The sequence below is a fragment of the Bos taurus genome, chromosome 19 (assembly GCF_002263795.3).
Source record: "Bos taurus isolate L1 Dominette 01449 registration number 42190680 breed Hereford chromosome 19, ARS-UCD2.0, whole genome shotgun sequence".
NCBI classification, from domain to species: Eukaryota; Metazoa; Chordata; class Mammalia; order Artiodactyla; family Bovidae; genus Bos; species Bos taurus.
This window is the reverse complement of record NC_037346.1, coordinates 6,201,701-6,217,378: the sequence shown is the minus strand read 5'-3', so window position 1 is coordinate 6,217,378 and position 15,678 is coordinate 6,201,701. Positions and strand designations below refer to the sequence as shown.

Below are 15,678 nucleotides of genomic sequence, written 5' to 3'. Positions count from 1 at the left end.
CCTGTAGAAGGGAACAGTTACCCACTCCAGTATTGTGGCCTGGAGAATTCCATAGACTGTATAGTCCATGGGGTCACAAAGAGTTGGACACAACTGAGCAACTTTCACTTTTACACATAAATATCTGCTGAGTGAATTAATATAAGAATTCTGTGGATCTTCCTATATATTCACATGTATATATATATGAATATGAATTGTATACTTAATTATTTTGTCAGTACCATTAGTTTTTAAGTTGTTCTCAGTTTTCTACACAGACAATCATATTGTCAGGAGTAGGGAAGATAAATGTTTCACAGCTTATCCAATAACTATACCAAGTATTTTCCTTTCCCATGTTATCATATGGACTGAAACATCTGAGCAGATGTCTCCAGCTCCATCATGGGAAGTAGAGTACATGAGCAGGGAGAGCTCCAGAGCCCCAGTCTTGCTTCAAAAATAAGAGCTAAGCGTTTGTTGGTTTTCTAATCGCTTTGCCAAAGAGTTATGAGGGGAAATGGGTTCTACTCTCAAAACTAAACTTGAAAATCACTGGGCTAGAACTTCTGGAACAATATGAACAGTGGTATCCCAGTCATCCTTGTTTTTTTTAGAAATGATCATTTATTGACTATTTAATATGAGTCAGGTACAAGCTCTAGGCATTGTATATCAATATTTCCCTTTAACAAATAGTTTTTAAAAGACTAAGTGAAATGTCCATAGATGCAGAGAAAGTAAGTATTACAGTCAGGATTCAAATTCAAATCTTTCTAATTCTAGCCATTTCTCATAATTACAAAGTTAATTAAGGCCTTATATAAGGAGATTTTGAAATACTTTCTCCCCTTTAGTAACTTGACAAATTGTACTTTCTAAGAAATGGCCACGACAGTACCTCTCATCCCACATAAGCTCCTACGACGTGACTGTGACAGTCACATCAGCGAGAGGTAGTACCTACGTCCCCTCATCGTAAGCCAGGGTGAACTCTCCCCACACCCAGAAGTGATACTCTGTAACTCCTAGGACCAAGTCACAGAAGAGAATACTGCTTCCTGTTCCTCTGGAGGCTTGCCTCAGTTTCTAGACACCATGACGTGAGGAAGGCCAAGAAGCCTTGGAGGGGATCCAAAGGCCCTAGTCCGCAGCCTGGGCTGAATTCCTGGCTGGCAGGCAGAACTAGCTTGCCAGACATGCAAGTGCATCATCTTGAAAGTAGATCCTCTAACCCACCATTTGTATACTCCATTGAGTTGCCCCAGCACACACTGCATGGAGCAGAGGTGAGCTGGCTTCACTGCTGCTGCTGCTGCTGCTGCTGCTAAGTGGCTTCAGTCGTGTCCGACTCTGTGCGACCCCAGAGACGACAGCCCACCAGGCTCCCCCGTCCCTGGGATTCTCCAGGCAAGAACAGTGGAGTGGGTTGCCATTTCCTTCTCCACTGAGTCCTGCCTAAATTGCAGATACACAAGCAAAACAAATAATGGTTGTTGTTTCAAGCCACTAAGCTTTGGGGTAGTTTGTTAAGCAGTAATAGATAACTAAAACAGAAGACATTCTATACACCAGAAAGGGTGAAAAAATTCTACTAACAATTAGGTTTTTGAATATACAGATTATATGTATTAGTATCAAGAATACAAAAAACATCGACAAAGCAAAAAGACAACCTACTGAATGGGAAAAAGTATTTCCAAATGGTATGACTGATAAACAGCTCGTATAACTCAACATAAAAAAAAAAAAAAAAAAAAAACTCAGTTGAAAAATGAGCAGAACTGAATAGACATTTTCCAAAGAGGAAATGCAGGTGGCCAACAGGCACATGAAAAGATACTCACCTTTGACAATCATCTAGGAAATGCAAATCAAAACCTCAATGAGATACCACCTCACACCTGTCAGAATGGCTATCATCCAAAAGAACACAAATAACAAATGTTGGCAAGGACGTGGGGAAAAGGGAACTTGTTACACTGTTGGCAGGGATGTACTTTGGTGCAGCCACTGTGGAAAACAGTAAGGAGATTACTAAAATAATAAAAATAGAATTACCATATGATCCAGCAATTCCACTCCTGGTGTATATTAAAAACAAAACAAAACAAAACACTAATTCAAAAAGACAAATGCACTGCAATGTTCATAGCAGCATTATTTATAACTGCCAAGATACGGAAACAACCTAAGTGTTGGGCAACAGATGAAGGACAAAGAAGATGTGGCACAGGCGAGGGGCTGAGTCTCAACATCCCCTGCCCACTGTGGTGCTGGGCACTGGCCTGCCTTGCCTGTCTCCAGAGGCCCAGGATAAATATCGCAGTGATGCTGACGCTGGCAAACAAACTGAAGCACGAGGACAGTCTCAAAGGTCCTGAGTGTCACCCACAGCCTCTGACTCCACTCGGCGGGTTTCTGTCACAGACAGGCTGTTTGTTAAAGATGTTGCAGAACTTGAAGCTAATTTACCTTATAGGTGTAAAGTGCATTTTTCCGACCCAAGCGAGCTTCATTGCTTTCAGCTGTCACCCTAGATAAGGGTTACTAACAGGTTGGAAAATTTCAGTTTGGAGCTGAAGTTTTCGATGCATACAACACAGTGCCTCCCAAAGTGAACTGCTTGACCCAGGTCTGGCACTCCAAGTCCACAGGAAAAGGCGAGACACGTCTCAGGGCACTGACTGGGCCCCCACAAGGACGCTGAAGGATGCTGTTTGGGGACTAAACTCTTTATTTTCTGATCCTTTGAATTTTGGTGATCCACTGGATATAGAAGCTGCAGAACATCGTTTAGGGGACAGGGAGGTCTTCTGAAATAAAGGGGAAGACTACATTAAGCGTTACACCTGAGGATACGGGGAGAGGACTGCAGGGCCCTGGACTGTGCCTTAGAAATTGGTCTCCAACTGAAACCAGAAGGGAGCCTCCTCCCAAGTACTCAGCTCCCCCCAGTCCCACTGGGCCATCCAAGTCCTCTGATCCCATGTTGTCCCAAGGAAGAGCATCTTCCAGGCCACCCATTGCAGACAGACAGCCCCACATAAATATAGCCAGAAAATATATTTGGGGTTCTAAAAGAGTTATCTGCTTACCTTAAGATGCTTATTTTTTGAAACTATACTGCATGGACTGTTGATGAGATTCTCCAGAAGTTGTAATGAACTCAGCATTGAGGCTTGAGTTTGCTTTTCCACCTCTCAGAGTTAGTCCTTGCACAGGTGTTGCTAAGGATGTGTTCAGCGCAGTCACAGATTGGCGCTCAGAACTCTGCTACAGACTGTGATTGGAGGCGAATGCTCGTAGCTGCTCCCATGAATGTTGCCCCTACTTAAATGCAGTGAAGCTTCCCAGAGTACAGAGCCATCCATTCAATGTAGAGCTCTTACCACAATGTATATTTTACTGAATTTGGAAGAAATAATCCATGTCCCAGGGCTTCCCTTATGGCTCCGAGGGTGAAGAGTCAACCTGCCATGCGGGACACCTGGGTTTGATCCTTAGGTTCAGAAGATCCCTTGGAGGAGGGCATGGTGACCCCCTCCAGTATTCTTGCCTGGAGACTCCCCATGGACAGAGGAGCCTGGCGGGCTACATTCATAGGGTCTCAAAGAGTCAGACACAACTGAGCGACTGACCACAACACGGCAATCCATGTCCCAAGAGTTCCCGATGCTGGAGAAGAGACTACGGCAGGCCCTGGGCACCGCACACTGGGCCGGACGGTGATGGGAGGCCGGGAGCCAGCAGAGAGGTCTGGCAGTGGCTGTGGGTGGCCTGGCATGTAATGTGATCTCCCCGCAGTTCACATCAGGGGATGTGCTACCCCTCCTCTGATACCCCTGTGAGTCCTGCAAGATCTCCTCTCCACCTGGCAGGACTCATGTGTCTGATGTAGTTTTGGGTGCTGGATTCTGATTCCCTGAACCTCAGCCTCAACCTCCTCACAATGCGTGGTTTCCAGGTGATGCATGGTGCTTGACAGTAAAAGATTTTTGTCTCTTAAAAAAGGAAGAAGTGATTTATACATACAATGAAATGCTACTTGATCATAAAAAAGAGGGAAATTTTGCCATTTGCAGCAATATGGGTGGACTTGGAGGACATTATGCTAAGTGACCTAAATCAAATCCCTTATGATTATACAGTGGAAGTAAGAAATAGATTTAAGGGCCTAGATGTGATAGATACAGTGCCTGATGAACTATGGAATGAGGTTCGTGACATTGTACAGGAGACAGGCATCAAGACCATTCTCATAGAAAAGAAATGCAAAAAAGCAAAATGGCTGTCTGGGGAGGCCTTACAAATAGCTGTGAGAAGAAGAGAAGCGAAAAGCAAAGGAGAAAAGGAAAGATGTATACATATGAATGCAGAGTTCCAAAGAATAGCAAGAAGAGATAAGAAAGCCTTCTTCAGCGATCAATGCAAAGAAATAGAGGAAAACAACAGAATGGGAAAGACTAGGGATCTCTTCAATATAATCAGAGATACCAAAGGAATATTTCATGCAAAGATGGGCTCGATAAAGGACAGAAATGGTATGGACCTAACAGAAGCAGAAGATATTAAGAAGAGATGGCAAGAATACACAGAAGAACTGTACAAAAAAGATCTTCACGACCCAGATAATCACGATGGTGTCATCACTGACCTAGAGCCAGACATCCTGGAATGTGAAGTCAAGTGGGCCTTAGAAAGCATCACTACGAACAAAGCTAGTGGAGGTGATGGAATTCCAGCTGAGCTATTCCAAATCCTGAAAGATGATGCTGTGAAACTGCTGTACTCAATATGCCAGCAAATTTGGAAAACGCAGCAGTGGCCACAGGACTGGAAAAGGTCAGTTTTCATTCCAATCCCAAAGAAAGGCAATGCCAAAGAATGCTCAAACTACCGCACAATTGCACTCATCTCACACACTAGTAAAGTAATGCTCAAAATTCTCCAAGCCAGGCTTCAGCAATATGTGAACCGTGAACTTCCTGATATTCAAGCTGGTTTTAGAAAAGGCAGAGGAACCAGAGATCAAATTGCCAACATCTGCTGGATCATGGAAAAAGCAAGAGAGTTCCAGAAAAACATCTATTTCTGCTTTATTGACTATGCCAAAGCCTTTGACTGTGTGGATCACAATAAAGTGTGGAAAATTCTGAAAGAGATGGGAATACCAGACCACCTGATCTGCCTCTTGAGAAACCTGTATGCAGGTCAGGAAGCAACAGTTAGAACTGGACATGGAACAACAGACTGGTTCCAAATAGGAAAAGGAGTATGTCAAGACTGTATACTGTCACCCTGTTTATTTAACTTCTATGCAGAGTACATCATGAGAAACACTGGACTGGAAGAAACACAAGCTGGAATCAAGATTGCCGGGAGAAATATCAATAACCTCAGATATGCAGATGACACCACCCTTATGGCAGAAAGTGAAGAGGAACTCAAAAGCCTCTTGATGAATGTGAAAGTGGAGAGTGAAAAAGTTGGCTTAAAGCTCAACATTCATAAAATGAAGATCATGGCATCCGGTCCCACCACTTCATGGGAAATAGATGGGGAAACAGTGGAAACAGTTTCAGACTTTATTTTTCTGGGCTCCAAAATCCCTGCAGATGGTGACTGCAGCCATGAAATTAAAAGACGCTTCCTCCTTGGAAGGAAAGTTATGACCAACCTAGATAGCATGTTCAAAAGCAGAGACATTACTTTGCCAACAAAGGTTCGTCTAGTCAAGGCTCTGGTTTTTCCTGTGGTCATGTATGGATGTGAGAGTTGGACTGTGAAGAAAGCTGAGCGCTGAAGAATTGATGCTTTTGAAACTGTGGTGCTAGAGAAGACTCTTGAGAGTCCCTTGGACTGCAAGGAGATCCAATCAGTCCATTCTGAAGATCAGCCCTGGGATTTCTTTGGAGGGAATGATGCTAAAGCAGAAACTCCAGTACTTTGGCCACCTCATGCGAAGAGTTAACTCATTGGAAAAGACTCTGATGCTGGGAGGCATTGGGGGCAGGAGGAGAAGGGGACAACAGAGGATGAGATGGCTGGATGGCATCACTGACTCGATGGACATGAGTCTGGGTGAACTCCGGGAGTTGGTGATGGACAGGGAGGCCTGGCGTGCTGCGATTCATGGGGTCGCAAAGAGTCGGACACGACTGAGCGACTAATCTGATCTGATCTTATCTGATGCTAAATGAAATAAGTCAGAGAAAGACTGACTGTATGTGATCACTTATATGTGGAATCTAAAGTAGAACAAGCTAATGACTATAATGAGAAAGAAGCAGACTTACAGTTACAGAGAAGAAACTAGTGGTTACCAGTTTAGGGAGAAAAGTGGAGAATGGGATGAAGAGGTACAAACTGTTAGGTATAAAATAGACTACAAAGACATACTGGACAGCATGTGGAACACAGGCAATGTTTTACAACTAAAAAGGGAGTATAAGCTTTAAGACTGTGAATCAGTGTAGTGTAGACCTGTGACTTACATAGTCCTGTGCATCAACTAGACTTCAATATAAAATATTAATCTCATCCCCCAAAGAAGAAATACAGTTATTTTATGCTACCTTTCACTAAGCTATTACTGTTGTAGTTTACAACGTCCATCCTCTGCTTAAAAAATTATATTTTTACTTTTGCAGAATGCTTCAAAACCATGATTTTTTTTCCTTTTTTTTAATTTTATTTTTTAACTTTACAATATTGTATTGGTTTTCCATATATCAAAATGAATCCACCACAGGTATACATGTGTTCCCCATCCTGAACCCTCCTCATTCTTCCCTCCCCATACCATCCGTCTGGGTCGTCCCAGTGCACTAGCCCCAAGCATCCAGTATCGTGCATCAAACCTGAACTGGCGACTCTTTTCACATATGATATTTTACATTATTCAATGCCATTGTCCCAAATCATCCCACCCTCTCCCTCTCCCACAGAGTCCATAAGACTGTTCTATACAACAGTGTCTTTTTTGCCATCTCATATACAGGGTTATTGTTACCATCTTTCTAAATTCCATATATATGCATTAGTATACTGTATTGGTGTTTTTCTTTCTGGCTTACTTCACTCTGTATAATAGGCTCTAGTTTCATCCACCTCATTAGAACTGATTCAAATGCATTCTTTCTAATGGCTGAGTTGTACTCCATTGTGTATATGTACCACAGCTTTCTTATCCATTCATCTGCTGATGGACATCTAGGTTGCTTCCATGTCCTGGGTATTATAAACAGTGCTACAATGAACATTGGGGTACATGTGTCTCTTTCAATATACAAGCAACTCGTATAGCTCAATTCCAGAAAAATAAATGACCCAATCAAAAAATGGGCCAAAGAACTAAATAGACATTTCTCCAAAGAAGACATACAGATGGCTAACAAACACATGAAAAGATGCTCAACATCACTCATTATCAGAGAAATGCAAATCAAAACCACTATGAAGTACCACTTCACGCCAGTCAGAATGGCTGGGATCCAAAAGTCTACAAACAATAAATGCTGGAGAGGGTGTGGAGAAAAAGGAACCCTCTTACACTGTTGGTGGGAATGCAAACTAGTACAGCCACTATGGAGAACAGTGTGGAGATTCCTTAAAAAACTGGAAATAGAACTGCCTTATGATCCAGCAATCCCACTGCTGGGCATACACACTGAGGAAAACCATGCTTTTATTGTTCAGTTTTAGCTCTTTTAAGCTATGTTTTTACTATTCTTGAATTCTTAATTTTGACCCATCCTCAAAGTTCTGTAAACATTGATGATTGGCATTTAGGTTTAGGAAGAAGAGCTTGATTTGTGTTATTCTCTAGAATGCATGATTTTCTGTGTTTTAAAAGCTTCAATTCATGCAGAAAGCTTGGTTTGTCTTTTATATTCAAGAATTTTGCCTGAGTATACCTAGGCATGTGTTTCATTTGTTTTTAGTGAGCCTTTTTAAAAGGTTACTTATTATTTTGTTTGCCCTGGGTCTTTGCTGCTGCATTCGGGCTTTCTCTAGTTGTGGTGAGTGGGGACTACTCTTCATTGGGGTCGTGGGCTTATCATGCAGTGGCTTCTCTTGCTGCCGAGCACGGGCTCTAGGCGTGCAGGCTTCCGTAGCTCAGCACAGGGGTACAGTCGCTGCAGCTCCTGGGCTCCAGAACGTGGCCTCAGAAGTTGTGGCAAATGGGCTTAGTTTTTCCCCAGTACGTGGAATCTTCATGGAGCAGGAATGGAACCTGTGTCTCCTGCATTGGCAGATGAATTCTTATCCACTGGGCCACCAAGGAAGTCTTCAGTTCAGTTCAGTTCAGTTCAGTCGCTCAGTCGTGTCCGACTCTTTGCGACCCCACGAATCGCAGCACGCCAGGCCTCCCTGTCCATCACCAACTCCCAGAGTTCACTAGTGGATCTTCGTAAAGCTTCAAACAAATATTTCTTTAACTCAAAAATGTCTTCTGCCATTTAATTGTTAATTGTGTTCTTCTGGTTTCATTTCCTGTTCTGGAATTCCTATTTTGCAAATTACATCTGTTGGATTCCTTATTTCTTATCTTTTCTCTCATTATTTTCAATTATTGATTGTTTTCCTGTGAGTCTTGAGAGAGCTCTCAAGTTTTTTTTTTTTTTTCAGCTTCATTAATTGATATTTTTTTCAGTATAATTTAGGGCATTCATTCCTTCAGCAGGGGGTGAACATGCCAAAGACATTTCTAATTTTCACTCAATCTTTCCAGACCTCAATTATTTCCTTTTTCATGATAATCAATTCTCATTTTGGAGATGAACTATCTTCTTGGGTCCTATTGCAAACAAGATTTTAAATCTTTTAAAATGTTTGCTCTTTGCTTGTGACATATTTTGGTGCTATATTGCACCTACTAAATTGTAGGAGAAGATAAGCAGTGCCGGGAATGGGAACTGACAGGAGAAATATTCGGCAGTACTGTGTAGTGTGACTCTTAGTACTGATGTATATGTTTTAGATTCCAGGGTTAATTATGGAGTGTTATCCATTTTGGCTCTAGTTTCTAACATATCTTCATGGAGAATATGAGGCATAAATATTATGCAAAAATAGCAATGAGAAAAGCTGAGGCAGACTCTCATAAAGATGGGACATCCTTGCAATGCAACACCATGTAGCTGTTATGATGATACATTTATTGACGTGGAAAGATGTTTGCCATACACAGTTAGTGCTAAAAGCACGTTTTTGAAAACATATGCACCCTGATCCTATTTTTTTTAATTTAATTTTATTTTTAAACTTTACAATATTGTATTAGTTTTGCCAAATATCGAAATGAATCCACCACAGGTATGATCCTATTTTTGTGAGAAAAGTAGCATACATATTAGTCATAGTCACAGGCTGGAGAACTGTAATCTTTCTCTTCAAAATGGGGCTTCCCTGATAGCTCAACTGGTAAAGAATCCTCCTGCAATGCAGAAAACCTGAGTAAAGAATCCGCCTGCAATGCGGGAGACCTGGGTTCGATCCCTGGGCTGGGAAGGTCCCCTGGAGAAGGGAACAGCTACCCACTCCAGTATTGTGGCTTGGAGAATTCCATGGACTGTACAGTCCATGGGGTCTCAAAGAGTTGGACACAACTGAGCAACTTTCACTTTCACTTTGTTCAAATCAGTTCAATTTGCTAGATCAATACAAACTTGCAGTCAGTAGAGGGCGCAAAGAGAGAGAGAAAGAAGTGAGGTGAAAAAGCTGATGTATGAGTAGGATGAAATTTTTCATAACATAAAGATTATTCTGATTTTCCCTCCATTTGTTTATCAAAGAAAATTTCAAAAGGAACACAGAAGCATAATTGCAGCTTGACTATCATTCTGAAGAATGTTTGGTATTAGCTAGAGAGTCAAAGGAAGGAAGAAGGAATGGCAGGACCCAAATGGAGAAGGAAATGGCAACCCACTCCAGTGTTCTGGCCTGGAGAATCCCTGGGACAGGGGAGCCTGGTGGGCTGCCGTCTATGGGGTCGCACAGAGTCGGACACGACTGAAGTGACTTAGCAGAGAGTCAAAGCATGTACTTTCAGTGGGTAAAGGGAACAGAAAATAATAGAGTGCCTATTTTGTGCCAGGCACTAACATATACATAATACACTGTAGTATGCTACATAGAACATATTTTGATATTGCATCAGACACTGCAAGCAGATTAACACAGTCTTGATGGGGTTTTGATTAAACTATAAATCTTGGAGATACTGACAATCTCTCAAAGCTACAGATCACTGTATAGGTATTAAATGCTTTCAGATTTACTATTTCTTTTCATACAACATTCTGTAGAACAGACCCACTCACACCTATGGATAGATCAACTAAACAGAAAATTAACAAGGGAACACAAACTTTAAATGATACAATAGACCAGTTAGACCTAATTGATATCTATAGGACATTTCATCCCAAAACAATGAATTTCACCTTTTTCTCAAGTGCACATGGAACCTTCTCCAGGATAGATCACATCCTAGGCCATAAATCTAGCCTTGGCAAATTCAAAAAAATAGAAATCATTCCAAGCATCTTTTCTGACCACAATGCAGTAAGATTAGATCTCAATTACAGGAGAAAAACTATTAAAAATTCCAACATATGGAGGCTGAACAACACGCTGCTGAATAACCAACAAATCACAGAATAAATCAAAATTTGCATAGAAACTAATGAAAATGAAAACACAACAACCCAAAACCTATGGGACACTTTAAAAGCAGTCCTAAGGGGAAAATTCATAGCACTACAGGCATACCTCAAGAAACAAGAAAAAAGTCAAATAAATAACCTAACCCTACACCTAAAGCAACTAGAAAAGGACGAAATGAAGAACCCCAGGGTTAGTACAAGGAAAGAAATCTTAAAAATTAGGGCAGAAATAAATGCAAAAGAAACAAAAGAGACCATAGCAAAAATCAACAAAGCCAAAAGCTGGTGATTTGAAAGGATAAATAAAATTGACAAACCATTAGCCAGACTCATCAAGAAACAAAGGGAGAAAAATCAAATCAATAAAATTAGAAATGAAAATGGAGAGATCACAACAGACAACACAGAAATACAAAGGATCATAAGAGACTACTATCAACAATTATATGCCAATAAAATGGACAACGTGGAAGAAATGGACAAATTCCTAGAAAAGTACAACTTTCCAAAACTCAACCAGGAAGAAATAGAAAATCTTAACAGACCCATCACAAGCACGGAAATTGAAACTGTAATCAAAAATCTTCCAGCAAACAAAAGCCCAGGTCCAGACGGCTTCACAGCTGAATTCTACCAAAAATTTAGAGAAGAGCTAACACCTATCCTGCTCAAATTCTTCCAGAAAATTGCAGAGGAAGGTAAACTTCCAAACTCATTCTATGAGGCCACCATCACCCTAATACCAAAACCTGACAAAGACCCCACAAAAAAAGAAAACTACAGGCCAATATCACTGATGAACATAGATGCAAAAATCCTTAACAAAATTCTAGCAATCAGAATCCAACAACACATTAAAAAGATCATACACCATGACCAAGTGGCCTTTATCCCAGGGATGCAAGGATTCTTCAATATCCACAAATCAATCAATGTAATACAACACATTAACAAATTGAAAAATAAAAACCATATGATTATCTCAATAGATGCAGAGAAAACCTTTGACAAAATTCAACATCCATTTATGATAAAAACTCTCCAGAAAGCAGGAATAGAAGGAACATACCTCAACATAATAAAAGCTATATATGACAAACCCACAGCAAACATTATCCTCAATGGTGAAAAATTGAAAGCATTTCCTCTAAAGTCAGGAACAAGACAAGGCGGCCCACTTTCACCATTACTATTCAACATAGTTTTGGAAGTTTTGGCCACAGCAATCAGAGCAGAAAAAGAAATAAAAGGAATCCAAATTGGAAAAGAAGAAGTAAAACTCTCACTATTTGCAGATGACATGATCCTCTACATAGAAAACCCTAAAGACTCCACCAGAAAATTACTAGAACTAATCAATGATTATAGTAAAGTTGCAGGATATAAAATCAACACACAGAAATCCCTTGCATTCCTATACACTAACAATGAAAAAACAGAAAGAGAAATTAAGGAAACAATTCCATTCACCATTGCAATGGAAAGAATAAAATACATAGGAATATATCTACCTAAAGAAACCAAAGACCTATATATAGAAAACTATAAAACACTGGTGAAAGAAATCAAAGAGGACACTAATAGATGGAGAAATATACCATGTTCATGGATCGGAAGAATCAATATAGTGAAAATGAGTACACTACCCAAAGCAATTTACAGATTCAATGCAATCCCTATCAAGCTACCAACGGTATTCTTCACAGAGCTAGAACAAATAATTTCACAATTTGCATGGAAATACAAAAAACCTCGAATAGCCAAAGCTATCTTGAGAAAGAAGAATGGAACTGGAGGAATCAACCTGCCTGACTTCAGGCTCTATTACAAAGCCACAGTTATCAAGACAGTATGGTACTGGCACAAAGACAGAAATATTGATCAATGGAACAAAATAGAAAGCCCAGAGATAAATCCACGCACCTATGGACACCTTATCTTTGACAAAGGAGGCAAGAATATACAATGGATTAAAGACAATCTCTTTAACAAGTGGTGCTGGGAAAACTGGTCAAGCACTTGTAAAAGAATGAAACTAGAACACTTTCTAACACCATACACAAAAATAAACTCAAAATGGATTAAAGATCTCAATGTAAGACCAGAAACTATAAAACTCCTAGAAGAAAACATAGGCAAAACACTCTCCGACATACATCACAGCAGGATCCTCTATGACCCACCTCCCAGAATATTGGAAATAAAGGCAAAAATAAACAAATGGGACCTAATTAAACTTAAAAAGCTTCTGCACAACAAAGGAAACTATTAGCAAGATGAAAAGGCAGCCTTCAGAATGGGAGAAAATAATAGCAAATGAAGCAACTGACAAACAACTAATCTCAAAAATATACAAGCAACTCCTACAGCTTAATTCCAGAAAAATAAATGACCCAATCAAAAAATGGGCCAAAAAACTAAATAGACATTTCTCCAAAGAAGACATACAGATGGCTAACAAACACATGAAAAGATGCTCAACATCACTCTTTATCAGAGAAATGCAAATCAAAACCACTATGAGGTACCATTTCACACCAGTCAGAATGGCTGTGATCCAAAAGTCTACAAGCAAGAATTGCTGGAGTGGGTGTGGAGAAAAGGGAACCCTCTTACACTGTTGGTGGGAATGCAAACTAGTACAGCCACTATGGAGAACAGTGTGGAGATTCCTTAAAAAGCTGGAAATAGAACTGCCTTATGATCCAGCAATCCCACTGCTGGGCATACACACTGAGGAAACCAGAAGGGAAAGAGACACATGTACCCCAATGTTCATCGCAGAGCTGTTTATAATAGCCAGGACATGGAAGCAACCTAGATGCCCATCAGCAGATGAATGGATAAGAAAGCTGTGGTACATATACACAATGGAATATTACTCAGCCATTAAAAAGAATACATTTGAATCAGTTCTAATGAGGTGGATGAAACTGGAACCTATTATACAGACTGAAGTAAGCCAGAAAGAAAAACACCAATACAGTATACTAACACATATATATGGAATTTAGAAAGATGGTAACAATAACCCTGTGTACGAGACAGGAAAAGAGACACTGATGTATAGATCAGTCTTATGGACTCTGTGGGAGAGGGAGAGGGAGAGGGTAGGGAGATTTGGGAGAATGGCATTGAAACATGTATAATATCATGTATGAAACGAGTCACCAGTCCGGGTTCGATGCACGATACTGGATGCTTGGGGCTGGTGCACTGGGACGACCCAGAGGGAGGGTATGGGGAGGGAGGAGGGTTCAGGATGGGGAGCACATGTATACCTGTGGCGGATTCATTTTGATGTTTGGCAAAACTAATACAATATTGTAAAGTTTAAAAATAAAATAAAATTTAAAAAATAAATAAATAAATAAAGATGAAGGTGGGGTGGTTTCTGGAGGTGTGTCAAGATTAGAGATTCTCTCAGCAAGGTTTTTATGTCTGGGTATGCTGATTTCCTCATGCTGTCTCTCAAATAATCAAGAAATCTTCAGACATAAGCAACACCTTGGCCTTATGAAAGAACCTCATGATATTAGCAATAATTAATACCAACATACATCAAAGGTTTTTGTTCTCCTTTTTTTTTAAATAGGATTTGACATGATACCTCACATCTCTGACTCTTGGATTAATTAATATAGATTTGGTGATTTCTAAAAGTCAATGTTGTGAGAAGGCTCAAGAGAGGACCCCAGTGACAACTAGACAGAAAGAGGGGCCCTCAGCCCTACAGCTACAGGGAACTGAATTCTTCTGACAGCCCCATGAGCTTGGAAGAGGATCCTGAGATCCAGAAAGGAATACACTCCACTGAGATCCTGATGGCAGCCTTATGAGAACCTGAGCAGGAAACTCAGGATGGTCTACAATAAATAACCAAACTGATCACATGGACCACAGCCTTGTCTGATTCAGTGAAACTATGAGCCATACCATGTAGGGCCACCCAAGACAGATGGATCATGGTGGAGAGTTCTGATAAAACGTGGAGAAGGGGATTGTAAACCACTTCATTATTCTTGCCTTGAGAACCCCATGAAAAGGCAAAAAGATATGACACTGAAAGATGAACTCCTCAGGATGGTAGGTGCCCAATGTGCTACTGGAGAAGAGGGGAGAAATAGCTCCAGAAAGAATGAAGAAGCTGAGCCAAAGTGAAAACAACACAGATGTGACTGGTGGTAAAACAAAGTCCGATGCTATAAAGAAGAATATTGCATAGGAACCTGGAAGGTTAAGTTCATGAATCAACATAAATTGAAAGTGGCCAAACAGGAGATAGCAATGGCACCCCACTCCAGTACTCATGCCTGGAAAATCCCATGGATGGAGGAGCCTGGTAGGCTGCAGTCCATGGGGTTGCAAAGAGTCGGACATGACTGAGCGACTTCACTTTCACTTTTCACTTTCCTGCACTGGAGAAGGAAATGGCAACCCACTCCAGTGTTCTTGCCTGGAGAATCCCAGGGACAGGGGAGCCTGGTGGGCTGCCGTCTATGGGGTCGCACAGAGTTGGACACGACTGAAGCGACTTAGCAGCAAACAGGAGATGGCAAGGGTGAACATTGACATTTTTGGAAACAGTGAACTAAAAGGGACTGAAATGGGTGAATTTAACTCAGATGACCATTATATCTACTACTGTGGGCAAGAATCCCTTAGAAGAAATGGAGTAGCCCCCATAGTCAACAAAGAGTCCGAAATGCAGTGCTTGGATTCAACTTCCAAAGCAAGAGAATTATCTATGTTCATTTTCTGGGCTAACTCTTCAATATCAGTAATCCAAGTCTATGCCCCAACCACTAATGCCAAAGAAGCTGAATTTGAATGGTTCTATGAAGACCTACAAGACCTTCTAGAACTAACACCAAAAATATATATATACATATCCTTTTCATCATAGTCGACTGGAAAGCAAAAGTAGGAAGTCAAGAGACACCTAGAGTAACAGGTGTTGGAGTTTTCTCTCCGGGACTTGGAAACGGTGAACCTGAAAGAACAGCACTTGGACAGTCTCTGC

At 40.8% G+C, this 15,678-nt stretch overlaps 1 pseudogene; it reads left to right on the top strand.

The window, feature by feature from the left end:
* The first annotated feature begins 2,112 nt into the window (after positions 1 to 2,112).
* Positions 2,113 to 2,938, top strand: LOC100138217 (NEDD8-conjugating enzyme UBE2F-like; annotated as a pseudogene).
* The last annotated feature ends 12,740 nt before the right edge of the window (positions 2,939 to 15,678 follow it).